The sequence below is a fragment of the Neoarius graeffei genome, chromosome 6 (genome assembly GCF_027579695.1).
Source record: "Neoarius graeffei isolate fNeoGra1 chromosome 6, fNeoGra1.pri, whole genome shotgun sequence".
Taxonomy (NCBI): domain Eukaryota; kingdom Metazoa; phylum Chordata; class Actinopteri; order Siluriformes; family Ariidae; genus Neoarius; species Neoarius graeffei.
Window position 1 is genome coordinate 15,296,145 of NC_083574.1, and position 24,188 is coordinate 15,320,332.

Consider the following 24,188-nt stretch of genomic DNA (forward strand, 5'->3'; position numbering starts at 1 on the left):
GTTAATGATTGAACATATTTAAAATGTGATGCGTGTTCCTTGAGATAGAACTGCACCAGAGCCAACATGCCTCAATGGACTGCACTGAGGCATAAACAATGATGTGAGTGGTTGTGAATTTAACCCTCTGGGCTCTGAGGGTATTTTTTGGCACTGTAATGATTTTGGCATGCTCTGATTTTGTTGTCAATTTCAACAAATTTAAGCAGTATTTTCAAAGTCATATGACTTTTTTTGTATTCAGGACAAGTTCAGCTACAATAATATCTATGTAGTATGTATGTCATGGTTGCACTTTAAGAAAAATTACAGATAAATGAAGATGTTGTAAAAAGCAGGTTTAGAACTGTGTTAGAATGTGTGAAAAAACATGACCTTACCCATTGTGATGAACCGTTTTGATCACTTGAGGTGATTCTGTTCAGTCTTAGGAATATATCAAGCACAAAAACTTAAATCTGCTCTATTTATTTGGACAATTACACTACCGTTCAAAAGTTTGGGGTCACTTTGAAATTTCCTTATTTTTGAAAGAAAAGCACTGTTCTTTTCAATGAAGATCACTTTAAACTAATCAGAAATACACTCTATACATTGCTAATGTGGTAAATGACTATTCTAGCTGCAAATGTCTGGTTTTTGGTGCAATATCTACCGGTACATAGGTGTATAGAGGCCCATTTCCAGCAACTATCACTCCAGTGTTCTAATGGTACAATGTGTTTGCTCATTGCCTCAGAAGGCTAATGGATGATTAGAAAACCCTTGTACAATCATGTTAGCACAGCTGAAAACAGTTTAGCTCTTTAGAGAAGCTATAAAACTGACCTTCCTTTGAGCAGATTGAGTTTCTGGAGCATCACATTTGTGGGATTGATTAAATGCTCAAAATGGCCAGAAAAATGTCTTGACTATATTTTCTATTAATTTTACAACTTATGGTGGTAAATAAAAGTGTGACTTTTCATGGAAAACACAAAATTGTCTGGGTGACCCCAAACTTTTGAACGGTAGTGTAACTGGCCATCAAAAAAAAAAAATAAATGATGTCCTGTTGTTTTGGGATAGAGGGTTGGCAGTGGGAGGGGTATTCAATGAGAAGGGCAAAAATTTCCATTCCATTCAATGAGAAGAATGAAAATCCCTCCCACTGCCAACTCGTAATCCCATCAGGTCAAGTCACAATGGGTAAGGTAATGTTTTTCACACATTCCAACCCAGTTCTAAAACTGCTTTTTACAACCACTTCATTTATCTGTTATTTGACTTTATTTTGGTATTTGACTCTTCTCAGTGTGTCTTGAAATTAACTCTTGGACTATTTTACTCAGTTCAGAGCCACAACCTACTCTGTTACACAGTTACTCTGTAATTTTGCTCCCACTCCAAATTTTACTCTCTCAATTCAAAGTTGAGCAAAATTAACTATTTTTGAGAAAAATACTTTTAACTCTGGAAAAATTGCTCAGTCATTTTTCCTGTGTATGCACTACAGCACACACATATCAATCGATACGCTCATAATAAATAGAAGAAATATTTAGACTTACTCGAGCTGATCTTTGGCTGGATAGAGTCAAAGTAAAAAAAAAAAAGCCACCACTCATCAGCGGTGTCACAGTTCTCAAGATTGAATTGAATCTCTGTCCTGAATCATGAACTGAATCATGAATTGAATCATGAATTGAATTGCTGTCCTGAAATTTAATTGCTGTCCTGAATCATCCATAGTGCATAAAATCCACATGCTATCTCACAACAAGTTTTACCTCCAAATAGCCTAAACTTTGTCTGACAGATTTTATCCTATTTATGGTGGGCATTCCCACCATGAAAGAGAAACCAATCGAAACTGAAAGAGTGAAAGTGATTATCATGTCATCACCATGTGAATAGTCTTTTATGAATGTGTAAGTGGACGCTTAGCGCTCCAACTCCGGTGTGCCTGAGTAAGGCCCTGTCCACACGGCAACGGATTCAGGTGAATCTGATAAAATTGTTTATCGTTTCGGCCTGGCATCCACACGGCACCGGCGTTTTGGGTGCCCCAAAACGAAATCTTTTGAGAACGGGTTCCAGAGTGGAAAAATCGGGCAACGGCGCTGTTGCAAAGTTGTCTGGATGAGTAGAACGGATTTATTTACGATGACGTCACAACCACATGACTGTCAGTGCTTCACGTTGGGTAGAAGTGTAACAAACTCGATGGCGAGTTGTCAACAAATCCTACAACTTGGTTCATGAAACGCGCTTACAAAATATTTTCACTGTGAATATTTATTGTGTAATGGTGCAAAGTGAGAGAGAGAGAGAGAGAGAGAAAGTGAGAGAATAGCCCTTAGGGCAGAGTCTTTAGTCCAAACACTGCGGAAGCAGTATAACCAAACTGTGCACCGCCCGTGCGCTTTCCAAAAACAAAAACAATCCCGCCAGCAAAAATAGGGGAAAAAAAAGGAGCGATCTCACCTCTTCAGATGTTGGTTTAAGTCTGACAATACATTCCTCAAAAAGGGCCTAGAAGAACAAAGTAATCCATCAACGTGTAGCATTCAATTTATTCCGGACCATTAAAGAATTCTGGAGGATATCAGAATGTTGGCGTACCGGCTTCCATCTACCCCCATTCATTCCTCTTTCCGCGTCTTTTGTTTTACGCTACTGATTAATAATCAAAACTTTATGTGGCTGATGCTACAGAAGAAGGGGTTTATGCGCATGTGTCCTACTTCTATTGTTCTGGTGTCTCCGATGGGACCGTCTTACAGCGCATGTAGAGGTGTGGCATGTGTATTGCATCGTTTTCAGCAAGCGTTGCATTGCCATATGTACCTGATATTTTACTGATCCGTTGCCCATGTGGACGCGATATTTAAAAAAAAAAAAAAATCTCGTTGCCGTTGTCGTGCGGATGTAGCCTAAGGTGACAAGTTTTATGTTTCATCTAATTTAGCTCTTTTAAAAACTATAATATTATTTGGCAGTGGGCACCTAGGAAAGTGTAAAGTATAAAGTTTCTGTCAATATGTTTATCATGCTTGTATGAAAAAAAAACCCTTGAAGATATTTATCTAAATACATGACCTACTCATTCTAAACCTGTCGAGCTTTGCCGGTGAAGCTCTTGACCCCAGAGAGTTAATATTACAAAGTACAGTGCAGAGTCAGGAAGACAAACTTAATTGGCTGCAGCTCATGGACTGGGAAATGAATGGAATACTTGTGATATACACCTGCTGAAGTGCATTCTCCAGTTACCTTATAAGGTAACTATAACCTTCAGCCAGGAGCAGATGTCATCAGGTGGTCAACAACTTTCACTGAGTATGTCAGCCCTCAACCACAACACTCTCCATTCGGTGGGCTGGCAGTGGTGGCCAGGTCACTGCCCATCTGCTCCTGGCTTCCAGCTTTCCTCCTCCCGCCTACTCCATATCCAGCAGGAGGCACATTCTGGCTCCTCCTCCATCCTATGAGCTGCTTATTTTTTTCTCCTTTCATCCAGGCCCAGAGCTGATAACAACTGCCAGGTTGATTTGGCGGGGAAACCACTGCAGCTAATCTCCACAGGGAACAGACATGCCAGCCATCCCTTGTCTTTGCACTCTTGAACTAAGGACTGGTACTTCAAGGCCTTCCTCTCTTGGGCCTCATCACATTCCTCCTCCCAAGACACCATCAACTCAACCAGGATTATTTTCTTATCCTCCATTAACCACAAAACAATGTCCGGGTGGAGGGTTGTGTGCACCATCCCCACTGTATGGCTGGAATGTGTAACTCTGATACCATTACTATTAATATCATTAATAAATCTAAAACAAAACAGTGGAAAGTTCCTCTCACTTCTTAAAGCTTTAATCTGCACCAGGGAAAACTTTTGGCAGTGTTACTGCACATTATTTTGATAAAGTACTACTTCAAATAGCATTAAGACTCCTGCTGCTGTTGGCAGCTACAGTAAGTGCAAAAGGTTCTGTATACTAGTGACTAGAAGGTTGTGAATTCAAATCCCAGGGTATCCAGAAAGCCAAAGTCCATACTCTTATTTAAAAAGACTACATTTTCAAGGTTCATAATAATGGAGACCATTAGTTATCTCCACCAACTTTGTTGGAGGAGGGTATGTTTTTGCCTCCATTTTTTTTTTTGTTTTGTTCCCAATGTAACTCATAAAGTAGAGAATTAATTTTGCTGGGATTTTGAGGAAAGGTGAGCTATAGGCCAAGGAACAATTGTTTCGATTTTGATCCAAATCCAGAGGTGTAGGCGGATCCATGACTTTTTTTTTTTTTTTTTTTTACCTGTTCCCAACATAACTCAAAAAGTAGTGAATGGATTTTGATGAAATTTGGGGTACAGCTTTAGAATTATCCTAGGTTCAAATGATTTGATTTTGATGTCACATTCCAGATTAGTAAACATCTGGGTATTCAAATATGTTGCTTGGTGGAGGTATGTACTCTCCCAAGTGCCCTTCTAGTTTTTTTTTTTTTGTATAACCTTACAACAGTGTGGAAATGTAATACAACATTGACATTAGATCTGTAATGACATTACATATATCTTTACTTGTTTAGTGCTTCAAATATCCATATCTGCGTCTGTATTTGCATTTAAGCCCAAAGTGAGCATGGCATTTTTTGTTTGTTTAATGAAATATTGACCTGATTGTTGCTTGTTTGTTTGTTTTGTTTTTTGTAAAAGTACTTCTTTCTTAAAATATAAACAACTAGTAGCCTGATTTAAACCACCACACACCTGACCAGGCAGTTACTAATGATGAATGAATGCACCTCCTATTCTGATCTGTATTTGTCCCTGTTTTGAATATGTTAGCTGTTCAATCAAGCTAGAACCATGAACCATCCAAACCACCTTTCCCTTTTTCTACCTACTTGGCTGTATGTATAACTGGAATTCTGTCTCACTTGAATGTTCTTTAAAAGTAAATTAATTGTGTTTTTATTTTCTAACCCTTTAAAAACAGTTCAGATTTCAACACAATTTGGGAACACATAATTTGGTTAAAATAATAATAATAATAATAATAATTGGAGTTTTCAAGGCCAGCAGATTTTTGTTTGGACAGCTAGCAAATGGTCCATGATGCTTCATTTGGGGTTTCTTGCAAACACAGCTCTTCACTCAGCCGTAGCCAAAACTAAATCAATAACTCGGACATAAAGGGGCAACAGTGTTATCCATAGACAATGTTGTGTCCATCACAAATGTGTGGCAGCCAAGGCCATAGCCCAAAAAGAAAAGTATGGTCAATCGCATTAGCACATGGCATCTAACAATATTTTTTTCTTTTTTTTTTTCAGAACTGATGAGTTTTTTGAATTTCACATGATGGATTAGAGCTGTCACTGGTGTCTTCGGTTGTCTATGTTAATTGCTCCGAATCCATTTCCCCCTTGATAAAAAAAAGCTCTTTTTGTCAGGTTTAAAGGATAATCTTGGTACACATGGGAACATTTTCCTCCTCTAACTTACAGAAAAACACATAGGGAGGCTGCATTTGTTTCAATTAAGCAAATATGGCTAATAAAATGAATGGTGCAAGGCAAATTTTAATGAGATCTGAAAAGCAAGGCAACTAACGGCATCCCAGTCAGTGGCTGAACCAGACAGACAGCGATAATTCAAGTGAGCTGGCCAACGGGCGACATGTCACAGTAAAATGGAACGAGGAATGGAAAATAGAAATAAAAAGTAGATGCCAAAACATCAGGAAGGCATCTGCTTGATAACAGGCTACCTCTTCATTATGAGGATAGAGATTTCACACATGGGCTTAGCACTGAGATAGCATGTCAAAATGGACAGATGGAGAATGAATAGTTTCCCCCTTCTTCTTTTTTACCCTCATTTGTGGTGATAGTGAAATTAATTAAATCATGCCTAATCCTCATCAGGTCTATTTCAAGAGAACTGAAGTCAAACCTAAGTAAACACTGGAAAACCACTCAGCTTATGGCATCTAATGCCAGCAAACTAATCACATGCAATGCCCTTTTGATTGGCGCTTGATGTGCGACTAGTGGAGGATTAATGGTGATAATCCACAATGATAATGGCTGATCATGTTTAAGATGGCACCAAACACATGCCTTATAATTTGAAGCTTGCTCACTTGCCAAATGCTAATATTACTTTGGAAGTGAAGAAATATGCACTACATAAATGATGTACTCTAGCTGACTGGTCTCAAGCTGGCTAATGAGCATATTGAGATAAAGTACACGTTTGCTGGCATGTGATTTTTATTTTGGCAGAGGTATATCTAACTTAATCTAAGCATATAAAAGAATACCTTTGGCACATAAGTGACCTGTTTCCCCAAAGCATGATCTGAGCTTTGAGATAAGTTTGCTCAATGGCTTTGCTCAATGACCCAACAATGACTTTTGCATCACATTTATTCATTTGAGAGATCATTTTAATCAAATGCAATTTAGAATCAAGCATAATGTCATGCAAGTACTGGAATGTTCAATGACTTGATGATGGTAGAAGTGCAGGAAGTCTTTGAAGAAGAAGAAGCCTTTATTTGTCACATGCACACTCAAGCACAGACTTAAACACACAGTGAAATTCCTCCTCTGTATTTCACCCATCTGAAGCAATGAACACATACATACATACATACATACATACATACATACCCAGAGCAGTGGGTAGTTATGCTACAGTGTCCAGGGAGCAGTTGGGAGTTAGGTGCCTTACTCAAGGGCACTTCAGGCCATGTTAACCAAACTGCATGTCTTTGGACTTTGGGGGAAACTGGAGCACCTGGAGGAAACCCACACAGACATGGGGAAAACATGAAAATTCCACACAGAAAGGCCCCTGTTGGCTGCTGGGCTGGAATCCAGAGCCTTCTTGCTGTGAGGCAACAGTGCTAACCATTACACCACCATGCTGTATCACTTACTTGGTCAAACACATCCAATATTGCTGTATGAAAAACATATATACTGTAACAACAAGTGTTTCCAGGCAAAACAAACCTCGGCCGGTAGCACTTATGATGAATATGAAGGAAGATAATGCGAAAAAATTATTTTGACCTTTTTGGTGACTTTGACCTTGTGTGTGAACATCTCATCTCTAGCCACTTTATCCTGTTCTACAGGGTCACAGGCAAGCTGGAGCCTATCCCAGCTGAGTACGGGCAAAAGGTGGGGTACACCCTGGACAAGTCGCCAGGTTATCGCAGGGCTGACACAAAGACACAGACAACCATTCACACTCACACCTACAGTCAATTTAGAGTCACCAGTTAGCCTAACCTGCATGTCTTTGGACTGTGGGGGAAACCGGAGCACTCGGAGGAAACCCACACGGATAACATGCAAACTCTGCACAGAAAGGCCCTCACTGGCCACAGGGCTTGAACCCAGACCTTCTTGCTGTGAGGTGACAGCACTAACCACTACACCACCGTGCTGCCCGTGTGTGAACATACTTGGCCAATAAACATGGTTCTGATTCTCTGCTGCTCTCAGCCAATCAGAACACACCATACTGCATGATTGTTACACTCTTACATTCTTACAGCATGATGACATAGTGACTACTGCCTCTATATGAAGCAGTAGCCACAAAAACTTTGACCGGATGCCTCCAAAATGTTGGAGGTTCTATTTGAGTCCAATGCACATCTATCCTGAAAGTTTCATGAAGATTGGTCCAGCCATTTTCCCGTAGCATAATTAACAAACAAACAAACCCCACCGAAAACAATACCTCGCCCCCTGGTGGACTCCATCCCAGGCGAGGTAACAATAACTAAGTGCTTACATTGGGATGAGTGTGAAAAACTCTAAAGACTGCTTCAGTCATTTGTACCAGTCTGGCACATCGGTGTCATCAGACCCATTTTACTGGGGCACGTGCCCCAGTATATATCTGCTGTACCCCAGTAAAATTTCTCAATCACATTTCAGAAATAGTAATGTCTTTGACACTGCTTAATAACCATATACAACCGATGCATCCAAATACAGTGGTGCTTGAAAGTTTGTGAACCCTTTAAAGTTTTCTATATTTTTGCATAAATATGACCTAAAACATCATCAGATTTTCACACAAGTCGTAAAAGTAGATAAAGAGAACCCAGTTAAACAAATGATACAAAAATATTATACTTGGTTATTTATTTATTGAGGAAAATGATCCAATATTACATATCTGTGAGTGGCAAAAGTATGTGAACCTCTAGGATTAACAGTTAATTTGAAAATGAAATTAGAGTCAGGTGTTTTCAAATCAATGGGATGACAATCAGGTGTGAGTGGGCACCTTGTTTTATTGAAAGAACAGGGATCTATCAAAGTCTGATCTTCACAACACATGGTTGTGGAAGTGTATCATGGCACGAACAAAGGAGATTCCTGAGGACCTCAGAAAAAGCATTGTTGATGCTCATCAGGCTGGAAAAGGTTACAAAACCATCTCTAAAGAGTTTGGACTCCACCAATACACAGTCAGACAGATTGTGTACAAATGGAGGAAATTCAAGACCATTGTTACCCTCCCCAGGAGTGGTTGACCAACAAAGATCACTCCAAGAGCAAGGCATGTAATAGTCGGCAAGGTCACAAAGGACCACAGGGTAACTTGTAAGCAACTGAAGGCCTCTCTCACATTGGTTAATGTTAATGTTCCTGAGTCCACCATTAGGAGAACACTGAACAACAATGGTGTGCATGGCAGGGTTGCAAGGAGAAAGCCACCGCTCTCCAAAAGTAACATTGCTGCTTGTCTGCAGTTTGCTAAAGATCACGTGGACAAGCCAGAAGTCTATTAGAAAAATGTTTTGTGGACAGATGAGAGCAAAATAGAACTTTTTGGTTTAAATGAGAAGCATTATGTTTGGAGAAAGGAAAACACTGCATTCCAGCATAAGAACCTTATCCCACCTGTGAAACATGGTGGTGGTAGTATCATGGTTTGGGCCTGTTTTGCTGCATCTGGGCCAGGACGGCTTGCCATCATTGATGGAACAATGAATTCTGAATTATACCAGCAAATTCTAAAGGAAAATGTCAGGACATCTGTCCATGAACTGAATCTCAAGAGAAGGTGGGTCATGCAGCAAGACAACGACCCTAAGCACACAAGTCGTTCTACCAAAGAATGGTTAAAGAAGACTAAAGTGAATGTTTTGGAATGGCCAAGTCAAAGTCCTGACCTTAATCCAATCGAAATGTTGTGGAAGGACCTGAAGCCAGCAGTTCATGTGAGGAAACCCACCAACATCCCAGAGTTGAAGCTGTTCTGTACAGAGGAATGGGCTAAAATTCCTCCAAGCCAGTGTACAGGACTGATCAACAGTTACCGTAAATGTTTAGTTGCAGTTATTGCTGCATAAGGGGGTCACACCAGATACTGAAAGCAAAGGTTCACATACTTTTGCCACTCACAGATATGTAATATTGAATCATTTTTCTCAATACATAAATGACCAAGTATAATATTTTTGTCTCATTTGTTTAACTGGGTTCTCTTTATCTACTTTTAGGACTTGTGTGAAAATCTTATATTGTTTTAGGTCATATTTATGCAGAAATATAGACAATTCTAAAAGGTTCACAAACTTTCAAGCACCACCGTAGCACCCATTCGTCTCTATTAAATTGCTCCCAGAATACTTATCACACAGTTAACATATCATGTGAAACCACATGACGTGAGCTTCCCAATGGTGCTACCCACTAGTTGCTGTGATAAATGTTTTGCAATAAAATTAACATCAATAAATTCACATCAAATTTAATATCGTCTTCTTCCGCTTATCCAGGACCGGGTCGCGGAGGCAGCAGTCTAAGCATGGAAGCCCAAACTTCCCTTTCCCCAGACACCTCGGCCAGCTCCTCGGGAAGAACACCGAGGCGTTCCCAGGCCAGCCGAGAGACATAGTCCCTCCAGCGTGTCCTGGGTCTTCCCCGGGGCCTCCTCCCGGGGGGACATGCCTGGAACACCTCCCCAGGGAGGCGTCCAGGAGGCATCCGAAAAAGATGCCCGAGCCACCTCAGCTGGTTCCTCTCGATGTGGAGGAGCAGCGGCTCTACTCCGAGCTCCTCCCGAGTGACTGTACTTCTCACCCTATCTCTAAGGGAGCGCCCAGCCACCCTGCGAAGGAAACTCATTTCGGCCGCTTGTATCCGCGATCTTGTTCTTTCTGTCATTACCCAAAGCTCATGACCATAGGTGAGAGTCGGAACGTAGATCGACCGGTAAATTGAGAGCTTCGCCTTTTGGCTCAGCTCCTTCTTCACCACGATGGACCGGTAAAGCGACCGCATCACTGCGGAGGCTGCACCGATCCGCCTGTCGATCTCACGCTCCATCCTTCCCTCACTCGTGAACAAGATCCCGAGATACTTAAACTCCTCCACTTGAGGCAGGACTTCTCCACCAACCTGGAGAGGGCAAGCCACCCTTTTCCGGTCGAGAACCATGGCCTCGGACTTGGAGGTGCTGATTCTCATCCCAGCCGCTTCACACTCGACTGCAAACTGCCCCAGTGCATGCTGAAGGTCCTGGTTTGAAGAAGCCAACAGGACAACATCATCCGCAAAAAGCAGAGATGAAATCCTGTGGTTCCCAAACAGGATTCCTTCCGGCCCCTGGCTGCGCCTAGAAATTCTGTCCATAAAAATTATGAACAGAACCGGTGACAAAGGGCAGCCCTGACGGAGTCCAACATGCACTGGGAACAGGTCTGACTTACTGCCGGCAATGCGAACCAGACTCCTGCTCCGTTCGTACAGGGACCAGACAGCCCTTAGCAAAGAGCCCCGAACCCCATACTCCCGAAGCACCCCCCACAGAATACCATGGGGGACACGGTCGAATGCCTTCTCCAGATCCACAAAGCACATGTGGACTGGTTGGGCAAACTCCCATGAACCCTTGAGCACCCTATGAAGGGTATAGAGCTGGTCCAGTGTTCCGCGACCAGGACGAAAACCGCATTGTTCCTCCTGGATCCGAGGTTCGACTATTGGTCGAATTCTCCTCTCCAGTACCCTGGAGTAAACTTTCCCTGGGAGGCTGAGAAGTGTGATTCCCCTATAATTGGAGCACACTCTCCGGTCCCCTTTCTTAAAAAGAGGGACCACCACCCCAGTCTGCCACTCCAGAGGCACTGTCCCCGACCGCCACGCGATGTTGCAGAGGCGTGTCAACCAAGACAGCCCCACAACATCCAGAGACTTGAGATACTCAGGGCGGATCTCATCCACCCCCGGTGCCTTGCCACCGAGGAGCTTGCAAACCACCTCAGTGACTTCGGCTTGGGTAATGGATGAGTCCACCTCTAAGTCATCAGCCTCAGTCTCCTCAGTGGAAGACATGACGGTGGGATTGAGGAGATCCTCAAAGTATTCCTTCCACCGCCCGACAATGTCCCCAGTCGAGGTCAACAGCTCCCCACCCGCACTGTAAACAGTGTTGGCAGAGTACTGCTTCCCCCTCCTGAGGCGCCTGATGGTTTGCCAGAATTTCTTCGAGGCCGACCGATAGTCCTTCTCCATGGCCTCCCCGAACTCCTCCCAGTTCCGAGTTTTTGCCTCCGCAACTGCCCGAGCTGCAGCACGCCTGGCCTGCCGATACCCGTCGGCTGCCTCAGGAGTCCCGGAGGTCAACATGGCCCGATAGGACTCCTTCTTCAGCTTGACAGCATCCCTTACTTCCGGTGTCCACTCCGGGTTCGGGGATTGCCGCCACGACAGGCACCGGAGACCTTGCGGCCACAGCTCCGAACAGCTGCATCCACAATGGAGGTAGAGAACATGGTCCACTCAGACTCAATGTCCCCCGCCTCCCTCGGAAGCTGGGAAAAGCTCTCCCGGAGGTGGGAGTTAAAGACCTCCCCAACAGAGTGCTCGGCCAGACGTTCCCAGCAGACCCTCACCATACGTTTGGGCCTGCCAGGTCTGTCCAGCTTCCTCCTCCGCCAGCGGATCCAACTCACCACCAGGTGGTGATCAGTTGACAACTCAGCCCCTCTCTTCACCCGAGTGTCCAAGACATAGGGTCGGAGATCAGATGACACGACTACAAAGTCGATCATCGACCTCCGACCTAAGGTGTCCTGGTGCCACGTGCACTTATGGACACCCCTATGCTCGAACATGGTGTTCGTTATGGACAAACTGTGACTAGCACAGAAGTCCAATAACAAAACACCACTCGGGTTCAGATCGGGGAGGCCGTTCCTCCCAACCACGCCCCTCCAGGTGTCACTGTCGTCGCCCACGTGAGCATTGAAGTCCCCCAGTAGCACAATGGAGTCCCCAGTCTGAGCACCCCTCAGTACCTCTCCCAGGGACTCCAAGAAGGCCGGATACTCTATACTGCTATTTGGCCCGTAGGCACAAACAACAGCAAGAGCCCTCTCCCCAATCCGAAGGCACAGAGAGGCGACCCTCTCGTTCACTGGGGTAAACTCCAATACATGGCGGCTGAGCTGGGGAGCTATAAGGAAGCCCACACCAGCCCGCCGCCGCTCACCACGGGCGACTCCAGAGAAGTGGAAAGTCCAGCCCCTCTCGAGGAGCTGGGTTCCAGAGCCCAAGCTGTGCGTGGAGGTGAGCCCGACTATCTCTAGCCGGTACCTCTCAACCTCCCGCACAAGCTCAGGCTCCTTCCCCCCCAGCGAAGTGACATTCCATGTCCCAACAGCCAGCCGCTGTGTCCGGGGATCAGGTCGCCGAGGCCCCTGACTTCGACTGCCACCCAATCCACACTGCACCAAACCCCTACTGCTACCTCTGTGGGTGGTGAACCCACAGGAGTCAAATTTAATCATATTCTGCATACAGCTCTGTGTCCATCTCCACACCCACTCTTGTCGGCGCAATACCTAGCTCTTGAGTTTACACGACAAACCATGCATCAAAATAAACAGCAGTCCCTACTGTTTCGAATGGCATAAAGTATTCATCTGTGCCTTTTGCCTTTCTCAAGTAATCCAGTTTTGAAATTACAGCAAGAGCAAATTACAGCAATAATTTGTCTCCAACTTCGGACTGATATTCTAATGTAGCTTACATTACGTAGTTATGTCAGTACATGATATATTTTTACAAATTATTGCTAAGACATACAGTAGGCTATCCCACTATCATAATATTTATGTTGCCAGATTCCAGACAATCCACACAAGTATGAAAAGTTATTTCGGTTGCCATGCTTCCTATAGAGGCATACATTCAAGAACATGGAAAATTCATAAATGACGCGGTACGCGGTGGTCCGGATCACCGTATTTTCCATACAAAACGAGGGCATTAATTAATTATTTTTCCTGGATTGTGGTCCGGTTCACCGTATGCTGTATTATATTACGATATAAATAAAAACTTACCAAAATCATACTGTGTTTGTCATTTAATACGAGTTTTTTTACAAAGTCGTACATCATTTGTTATTTTTTCTCAAACCGGAAGAGAAATGCATGCGTAAAACACACGCGCAATAAAAGATACCAGTTCTAACGCATGTAAAAAAGCGGGAGCTGCCACGAGGGAAGTGAAAAATAATTTTACCAACTTTCGTCATTATGTCTCAGGGTGGTTATGAACAGCTTCTAAGGAATAAGAAAAAATGTGCTAGAGACTACAAAGCAACAGAAGAAAGGGCAAAGGAAAGAATTTATTCTAAATTAGGGGAAGAAGTAGCTGAAAATTTAAAATTTATTTGTCTTCTGAACTTGGTGGTCCGGACCACACCTGAAAACGGCGTGGTCCGGACCACAACGGTAGTCCGGACCACCGCGTACCGCGTCAAATGCAAAATGTTTTTCTCTGATAGAAAAGCCTAATGTAAATATGCAAATATTATCATAACCTAGACTATCCTGAAAACAAAACAAAACAAAACATATCACTATAGCATGTAGATGGATGACCCTTATAATGACCATGAGCTTCAAAGTAAAGATAGTATACCCTGAAAATAGCCTATGGTTAATTTATATTGATAAGAGAGTGGATGTTTTTCTACTTCAAGGTGCATCAATGTAGGCAATTTTCTGTCCCTAAATATATGGCATGCATTCTGTGCATCTGTGCACATCCATGTGAATGTCGGGAACGCACATGCAGCCAAACACACGAAATTGGAGAAGGGAGGTACAGTGACGCCACACAAATTCATGCAGCAAAAGTATATATATTTTAAGTGAAGCTGTACAGTATGTCCTATACCACAAAAGATTACTGACTTACCTCTGCAGATGGACATCAGGAAATTCTTTATCCAAAACAGAGGCAGGGAAGCAGTAAGGAGAGATAATGATAAGGTGGAGGGAGGTAAGATGATCTAGCTGTACGTTAACATTATCATCATTTAGCTATGCATTGTCATCTGGCAAAAATGATGCTTGTTGTAGCTGTTGTATGCATTTGATTTATGGCTGTCAACCTTCAGTAAGTTCACTGCATTTGAAAAAGTAATTAGTTATTTTTAATCTACAAAATCCCATAGCACTCGAAAGTCAGTGCATACTAGCATTTATATAAGCTACAGAAACTATGCAGTCTTGTCAGTGTGAAAATCAATACCATAAACCTTCGATATGGGTATGGGGTGGGGGTGCCCCAGTAGGGCTTTAAGTCTAGCAATGCCCCTGGTCTGGCACGCTCTTGTAAGTCAAAGAATACACAAGAAAAAACAAATAATTTTTTTTTTTACTGTACCATGTCAAGTTATGAGTACAGTTCATGAATAAATTCAAATATATATTAAAAAATGGTGAAGATGCCTAGATAGACTTAAATCTATCTAGGGTGTTTTGTTTAGATGTTCAATTTCTTTCTGAAATGTTTAGAGTCTTCAGGACTTTCTTGAAGTTTAGAAGAGAATCTTCAGAGTGAACTGATCTGGAAAATTAATTTTACCACTATAGACTATATATGTTCCTCTTGCTCTATTATATACTGTCAATCAACTAGAGCTCATTTGCACAGATTTTGTGAGGTATGATTGAAACTGACACTCATCCCCTTTCCTCTTCTTCAAAGTGAACAAAGATGGAAAATAATTTCACCATTGCAGAACCAAGATGGAAAGTCCATCTTGGACTTCCATTGGTTACTATATCGGCTAGAATCAAGGACTTTGTGACAGGGAGCCATGTTATGTGAAGAGCACACCTTCTAATACATTTAAAATCATCTGCAGTGGTTGGTTTAGTAGTACAGGTTGGTCTTCCTGGGGTTCTTCAGATCATGACACCATCATAATCTGGGTATTAACTGTTTCTCCAAGGTTCTTGATGGTGATCTGTTAATTGTGATATCACTTACATTCATAGATATGTGTGGGACTTTTTTGTAACTGGCTGCAATATTTTAAAATGAATTTAGTTGGTTGTATTTCACAAAATCCAATCAAATGTATAGGCTAATTTAAACAACACAACCATGACCAGGCTTTTCCAAAGGACCAAGAAATTTAAAACCTCCAGCTTTTTGTTATATCTCACAACATCCCAGTCCTGATGCACACCTCTAGCCTCAAGGGATAATTTAGCATAGGTAGTTCAACTATGGGCATGTTTTGGGAGGTGGGAGGAATCCAAGGAATCCAGAGGAAACCCATGCAAACCAGATCTCAGGAGTGAACCAGGGAGCTTGGAGGTGGTAACACTACTGGCTGTGCCATAGTACAGCTCAGACAATGAACAAATCTGAAAATTAATTTCACCATTACAGAACCAATTCCAATTTAAGCTGGAACCTCCACCATGAGTCCTAATTCCATGGGGAAGTAAGAATACTTCCAATGGTTACTATATTGGCTTGATTCAAAGACTTAGAATTCACTTACTTGGGCTCTATCATCTCCAGCAACCTCTCCCTCAATTCAGAGCTCAACAAGGGCATTGGCAAGGCAGCCACAGCAATGGCCCACTTGTTCAAGAGAGTGTGGGAGAACACCAAGCTAACCGCCAACACCAAGACGAAGGTATACCAGACCTGCATGCTCAGCATGTTGCTCTACGGCAGTGAGTCCTGGACACTGTACGTCTGCCAGGAAAGATGGCTCAATGCCTTCCATCTCCGCTGCCTTAGAATAATCCTGGGCATCACCTGGCAGGACCACATCTCCAACACAGTTGTCCTGCAGCAGGCGAACATACCAAGCATGTTTTCTTTGCTCACCCAGCACCGCCTGCACTGGCTGGGCCATGTGAGGCGTATGGAGGATGGCCACATCCCCAAGGACCTGCTGTACGGCGAGCTGGCCAGTGGTACGAGACCTGTGGGCAGGCCAACTCTGCACTATAACGATGTCTGCAAACGGGACATAAAAACCTGCAACATTAGCCCATCAACCTGGGAGAAGCTGGCAGCTGACCGCAACAGCTGGAGGATAACAGTCAAGCTCGGTGTCCAACAGAGCGAACACAGGAGTGAGGAGCAATGGACCCAGAGACGACAACAGAAGAAACAAAGAGTGGACTCACCGCCCTCTGAGACCTTCACATGCAGCAACTGCAGCAAGACCTGCCGCTCCAGAATCGGACTGTTCAGCCACAGCAGGCGCTGCACCTCTACCACTGACTGACCCAAGGCACAAAAATCCATTGTCTCCCGAGACAGACAGATGCCAACAACACTATATTGGCTTGATTTAAAGACTTAAATTAATTTGAGAAGCTACAGGGAGCCATGGTGAGTGAAGACCACATATTCTGTTAATTTGTCATTCTGGAATCATCTAGAGACCATCACAATCACACCATAACAATCTGCTTATTAATTACTTTCCCAAGCTTCTTAATGGTGATAGCAAGAAGCCAAGCTGAATAGTAATTCAGCTAGGCATTTTTTTTTCCCCGCCGTCATGATACTCTTGTCCTCCAAGTTCTGTATATTCCTTTTATAATAATGCAATCTACTCGACAATTTCTCTCAACAGAAAGATAATTAAATTCTGAAAGACGACCTGTAATTACAGTGAAGCAGCACTGGATCACTTCCTGTAGGCTGTCCCCAGCACCATGTTAACATTCAGCATGGAGGAAAATCTCAGTGTCCCTCATGCTATCTTATACAGCTCAGCCTACATGCACCCGTCAATCAACTACGCCTCATTTCCACAGAATTTGTGTGGTGTGATTGAAACTGAGACTCATCCCCTTTCTCCAAGTCTATTTATTCCCACCGTTCAGCCTTGTGTCTGTGTGAGGCAAGAACAAGCTGCAGTGGGCCTTTGTCACTGGGCATATTAGTAGAGCACTGGTACGAAGCTTGGATTCATTTGTGAGGGATGCATGCTGATCTGCCACAAAAGTACTCACACAATCAGACCTGATGAGCACCAATTTCAGTAATAAGCTTGTCAATCTGAGTGATGAATATGGCATGGGCTCAGAAGTGGGCAAGGAAAGCATCATGCTAAATCTCGACTGCATTAAAGCCTAGATATATTCCTGATGAATACTTTTAATTACAGGGCTAAAGCCTATGCTGTAGATTAAAGTGATGGTGGTGTTTATGCTATATTTAAAAGAATGATTCTTCCCAAAAGACACAAATTAATAGTTTCAGTTAGGAGTACATTTGAAGGGACAATTTATCATTTGTGGTACTATGGGTTCTAGTTTTAAATGGTAATTGGTCTAAATTGCCTTTAATGAGAAATACAACAAGATTCACAAGATGACAAATGACTTAACAAGGGATCTGAATTTTATCCCAGCCTGGCTAGACCTTTCCGCTATTATATTGCACAAATCATTCTATTAATGCTTGTTAATTGTCTGCCAAAATGTGATTAAATTATTAATCACTGCCTTGGGTGGATGTGATTACCCATCCACACCACCACATCGCCTTCTGGGAGTAGTTTTGCAAGGCTAATGAATGCTGTTGGCCCAAATAAGTCAACACCAGTGTCTGTACAGGCCTCTGTGTGTTCTTGTGCATTTGAACGCATGTAGAAGTGTATTTTTAGTCTTATTTTCTCTTTGCTAGATGTAGTAATATTAGATAGACAGTGGCAGCTTGCATGCAGACCAACATGATCAGGGGGCATTTTGAAGAAACAAGAGCAGTGTGGATGGGTATTGTTTCATCTCATCTCATCTCATTATCTCTAGCCATTTTATCCTGTTCTACAGGGTCGCAGGCAAGCTGGAGCCTATCCCAGCTGACTACAGGCGAAAGGCGGGGTACACCCTGGACAAGTCGCCAGGTCATCACAGGGCTGACACATACAGTAGACACAGACAACCATTCACACTCACACCTATGGTCAATTTAGAGTCACCAGTTAACCTAACCTGCATGTCTTTGGACTGTGGGGGAAACCAGGGCACCCGGAGGGAACCCACGCAGACATGGGGAGAACATGCAAACTCCACACAGAAAGGCCCTCGCCAGCCACGTGGCTCGAACCCAGACCTTCTGGCTGTGAGGTGACAGTGCTAACCACTACACTACCATGCCACCCAGTATTGTTTCATTTCCAGTAAAATTAATCATAAGAATAGGTTCTACTGCTAACTTTTCACACCAGTGTACCAAAGTTGTGTGACTTATTATGCATTTTCAAGCATGAGGTCACAAAGATGAATAGAAATGTGCTTCCATGTTACCCAGCAGCCATGGGATATTACATAATACATTTAACGAGAAAAAGGTGTCATTTATTTAATGCTTATACATTATTTCATTAAGCAAACCTATGGAATGAACATGAAAAACACATCCTGTACTGTCATTAGGAACACAAAAGAATTTCCAATTATGGAGATGTGCTAATATGTGTGACAGTTTGGGAAAATGTGCCAGATATTGCTGTAATCCTGCAAAACAGTCAAAAAATTTCACAAATTATTATTATTATTATTATTATTATTATTATTATTATTATTATTATTTGCCTATAACATACTTTGACACTTTACCTTTCAGAAATCATGGATTTTACAATAATGATGTGGAAATTGTATTTTAAGGGGTTAAAACTTCCTGAGGCAACAAGCACAATGGTGAAAGAGTTAGTTCAAAAAAACAAACAAAAAAAACAACAGTGCTTAAAATGCCTAAATAATGTCTAAAACCTCATTAGCTATTTGTATTTTCTCACACACAATGAATGTCTTGCATTCATGAAGTTGCTGAATAGCCTAATCAGTGGATGTACGCCTAATTAAACTATGGTTTAGTTTACAACCCCGATTCCAAAAAAGTTGGGACAAAGTACAAATTGTAAATAAAAACGGAATGTAATAATTTACAAATCTTAAAAACTCATATTGTATTCACAACAGAACATAGACAACATATCAAATGTCGAAAGTGAGACATTTTGAAATTTCATGCCAAACATTGGCTCATTTGAAATTTCATGACAGATCTCAAAAAAGTTGGGACAGGGGCAATAAGAGGCTGGAAAAGTTAAAGGTACAAAAAAGGAACAGCTGGAGGACCAAATTGCAACTCATTAGGTCAATTGGCAATAGGTCATTAACATGACTGGGTATAAAAAGAGCATCTTGGAGTGGCAGCGGCTCTCAGAAGTAAAGATGGGAAGAGGATCACCAATCCCCTTAATTCTGCGCCGACAAATAGTGGAGCAATATCAGAAAGGAGTTCGACAGTGTGAAATTGCAAAGAGTTTGAACATATCATCTAGAGTGCATATCATCATCAAAAGATTCAGAGAATCTGGAAGAATCTCTGTGCCTAAGGGTCAAGGCCGGAAAACCATACTGGGTGCCTGTGATCTTCGGGCCCTTAGACGGCACTGCATCACATACAGGCATGCTTCTGTATTGGAAATCACAAAATGGGCTCAGGAATATTTCCATAGAACATTATCTGTGAACACAATTGACCGTGCCATCCGCCGTTGCCAGCTAAAACTCTATAGTTCAAAGAAGAAGCCATACCTAAACACGATCCAGAAGCGCAGACCTTTTCTCTGGGCCAAGGCTCATTTAAAATGGACTGTGGCAAAGTGGAAAACTGTTATGTGGTCAGATGAATAAAAATTTGAAGTTCTTTATGGAAATCAGGGACACCGTGTCATTCGGACTAAAGAGGAGAAGGACGACCCAAGTTGTTATCAGCGCTCAGTTCAGAAGCCTGCATCTCTGATGGTATGGGGTTGCATTAGTGCATGTGGCATGGGCAGCTGACACATCTGGAAAGACACCATCAATGCTGAAAGGTATATCCAGGTTCTAGAGCAACATATGCTCCCATCCAGACGACGTCTCTTTCAGGAAAGACCTTGCATTTTCCAACATGACAATGCCAAACCACATACTGCATCAATTACAGCATCATGGCTGCGTAGAAGAAGGGTCCGGGTACTGAACTGGCCAGCCTGCAGTTCAGATCTTTCACCCATAGAAAACATTTGGCACATCATAAAACGGAAGATACGACAAAAAAGACCTAAGACAGTTGAGCAACTAGAATCCTACATTAGACAAGAATGGGTTAACATTCCTATCCCTAAACTTGAGCAACTTGTCTCCTCAGTCCCCAGATGTTTACAGACTGTTGTAAAGAGAAAAGGGGATGTCTCACAGTGGTAAACATGGCCTTGTCTGAAATTTTTTGAGATGTGTTTTTGTCATGAAATTTAAAATCACCTAATTTTTCTCTTTAAATGATACATTTTCTCAGTTTAGACATTTGATATGTCATCTATGTTCTATTCTGAATAAAATATGGAATTTTGAAACTTCCACATCATTGCATTCCATTTTTATTTACAATTTGTACTTTGTCCCAACTTTTTTGGAATCAGGGTTGTAGATAATGGCTCTCAAAATGTGTCTGCGATGCTCCTGTGGCATCTCGCACGTGTGTGTGTGTGTGTGTGTGTATACACAGACACACACACATACAGCGCCCTCCACAATTATTGGCACCCCTGGTTAAGATGTGTGAAAAGCCTTAAAGGTCCCATGGCATGGTGGTTTGTTGATGCTTTAAACGGGCTCGTGGAGGTTTCCGGATGTTATATCCGCAGCCTTTCTCGAAATGAACCCTCGGCACGTAGATATAGCCTCCTGGGAGAAAGCCCCATTTCAGTGCTTTTCCCAGTGCGTCGTTTTGCTAATGAGAAGCAGGAGGCGGGGAAGGGTAGAGGGTGGGGGCAGGTCTTATCATTAATATTCATGACATGTAAACGTGTTACCTGTGATTGGCTAACAGCACTGTGACACTACCTCCAGTGGGTCAGAACAAGCAGATGTGGGTGTCTTACTATGGTGAGAGAGAAGGAACAAACCGCGAAGGGAAAAGTACCGCGCGGTGACGTCATTAAGGTGCGACGCGAGGAAATAAAATAAATTCAACAAATGTTTGGGTTTTTACTGAACAAACAAACAAATAAAATGAACGAGTGACTTAAAAAAAAGAATGTGGGTGTCTTTGTAAAAACTGTTTTGATTGGCTATTATAACAGAGCATGCTGCATGCTTTTTGGTTTTGTAGCACAGAGTACCTGGCTAACTGCAGGAAGCAGTTAGCTGCACAGCTAATGTAGCCATTGCAAGGCTAACGTGGCACCGATTTTAAAACACGGCAAAACATCAGCTCATAAGTTACAGTCAATTTCCAGACTAAACTCAGTTTAACAGAGCATGCTGCATGCTTTTTGGTTTTGTAGCGCAGAGTACCTGGCTAACTGCAGGAAGCGGTTAGCTGCACAGCTAATGTAGCCATTGCAAGGCTAACGTGGCACCGATTTTAAAACACGGAAAAATGACTTAACAGTTATACACTTACTTGTTCGGTGTTTGTGGCTGATGCGGCAGGGATGCTTGGTACGGACCCAGGCTTCAGTGACAGTTGATGTGCAAAACCTGCCCTGTACTGTCCCAAGTTGTGGAAACATTCATCAGGAAAATGCTTCCGACAAACATACACCGTCTTAGGTAGACTCGACGGCGTATTATTGGAGTAAATAAAATTAAGCCACTGCGTCTTCAGGGGCTCTCCCGTCGGCAGTAAAAACAGACTCCTTTCTGTGTTGTCACATCCATGTACAGCGCAACTTCCATGTTTGGTGGCAACTTTTGAGCTGGGCGGGCAATCCATACAGTGGGTGGGAATCCAGAGGGGGGGCGTGGGGATCATCTCCCTTGCTGATGTAGGCAAGGGAAGAGTTTATCAACACGCCGTTTTGACGCGCCATTCTCAAAGGGCATAGATTGGTTTACACATTATGAAATTTCTAGCCACTGGGATGACTTAAGAAGGTCAGAGGAACTCATTTTAACGTTAAAAAACCTCAGAAAGTGAAAATTTCATGCCATGGGACCTTTAAAATAAATTCAATTTTTATTGCAGAAGCATAATCTCACACTGAAAGTTGTAGAAAAATGTAACCCTTGACTCAAGTGAATTAAAAATAAAAAATCCCTGACTAAGAAACAATTATTTTTCATAAAATCACCTTTTCCACAATTATTGGCACCCATAATTCCTAGAAAATAAATGTAATTGAAACATTTCTGTCATTTCTACTGTAGTTTATAAAGTTGATCAGAGTATCTAGGAACATTTAATTAGTAATTCATCACATCCTGTTTCCCTGGGGTATAAATATGATGTGGCACAGAGGCCTATTTCTCTTATCCACTCTTCATCATGGGAAAGACAAGAGAACACACCATTCAAGTAAGGCAGATGTGTGTCGACCTTCATAAGTCAGGCAATGGCTACAAGAAAATAGCTACTCACCTACACCTGCCCATATCTACAGTCAGAGGAATCATCAAGAAGTTTAAAACAACTGGAACAGTGGCAAACAAGCCTGGACGAGGATGCAAGTTTATCTTGCCACCACGCACAGTGAGGAGGATGGTAAGAGAAGTTCAAAGTTCTCCAAAGCTCACTGTTAGAGAATTGCATCAAAGAGTAGCATCCTGGGATCACAATGTCTCCATAACAACCATCAGGCGCTATCTACATGCCAACAAGCTGTTTGGGAGGCATGCACGGAAAAAGCCTTTTCTCACTTACAAACATAAACATCTGGAGTTCACTAAGTGGTACTGGGACTTCAACTGGGACCGTGTGCTTTGGTCAGATGAGACCAAAATAGAGCTTTTTGGCAACAAATATTCTAATACATCACAAAAGATGAGTATGCGGAAAAGCACCTCATGCCCACTGTGAAGTATGTTCAGGATCAGTGATGCTGCGGGTCTGTTTCTCTTTCAAAGGCCCCGGGAACCTTGTTAGGGTGCATGGCATCATGAACTCTTTGAAATACCAGGGCATTTTAAATCCAAATCTGGGGGCCTCTGCCAAAAAGCTGAAGATGGGTCGTCACTGGGTCTTTCAGCAAGATACACTCTAAAAAATAATGGGGCCAGTATCGGTTCTTCAGGGCGATGCCATAGAAGAACCTTTTTCAGGGCTTCAAAGAACCGTTCATGCAACAGTTCTTTAAAGAACCATTTAAACCATTTGTTTGAGCAGTGAAGACAGATTTGTGTAAACATAGCCTATGTGCATTGACCAGCAAATGGTAAGAGAATGCCAGGCTCTGAAGAACCATTTCCAATGTGAAGAACCTTTCGCATAATGTAATGGTTCATCACAGAGTTTTGACTCTCCATGGAACCATCCAGAGATTTGAAGAACCACTGAAGCACCTTTATTTTTTAGAGTGTAATGACCCTAAACGTGGCCAAATCTACACAAAAGTGGTTCACCAGACACAAAATCAAGCTCCTCCCATGGCCATCTTAGTCCCCAGACCTCAACCCAATTGAAAACCTGTGGGGTGAGCTGAAGAGGAGAGTGCATAGGAGAGGACCCAGGACTCTGGATGATTTAGAGAGATTGTGCAAAGAGGAATGGTTGAATATCCCTTTCTCTGTATTCTCCCATCTTGCAAAATGTTATAGGAGAATATTAAGTGCTGTCTTGATGGCAAAAGGGAGTTATACAAAGTATTAACATCAGGGGTGCCAATAATTATGGCACACATTATTTTATGTAAAAGAATTATTTCTTAATATGGGATTTTTTCCCGCTGAATAAATGCACTTGAATTAAAGGTTGGATTTTTCTCTTTCTTTGCATTGTTGTCCTATATTATTTAAAAAAAAGTGAATTTATTAGAAGCCTAAGAACATATCTTAACGAGGGGTGCCAATAATTGTGGAGGGTGCTGTGTGTGTGTGT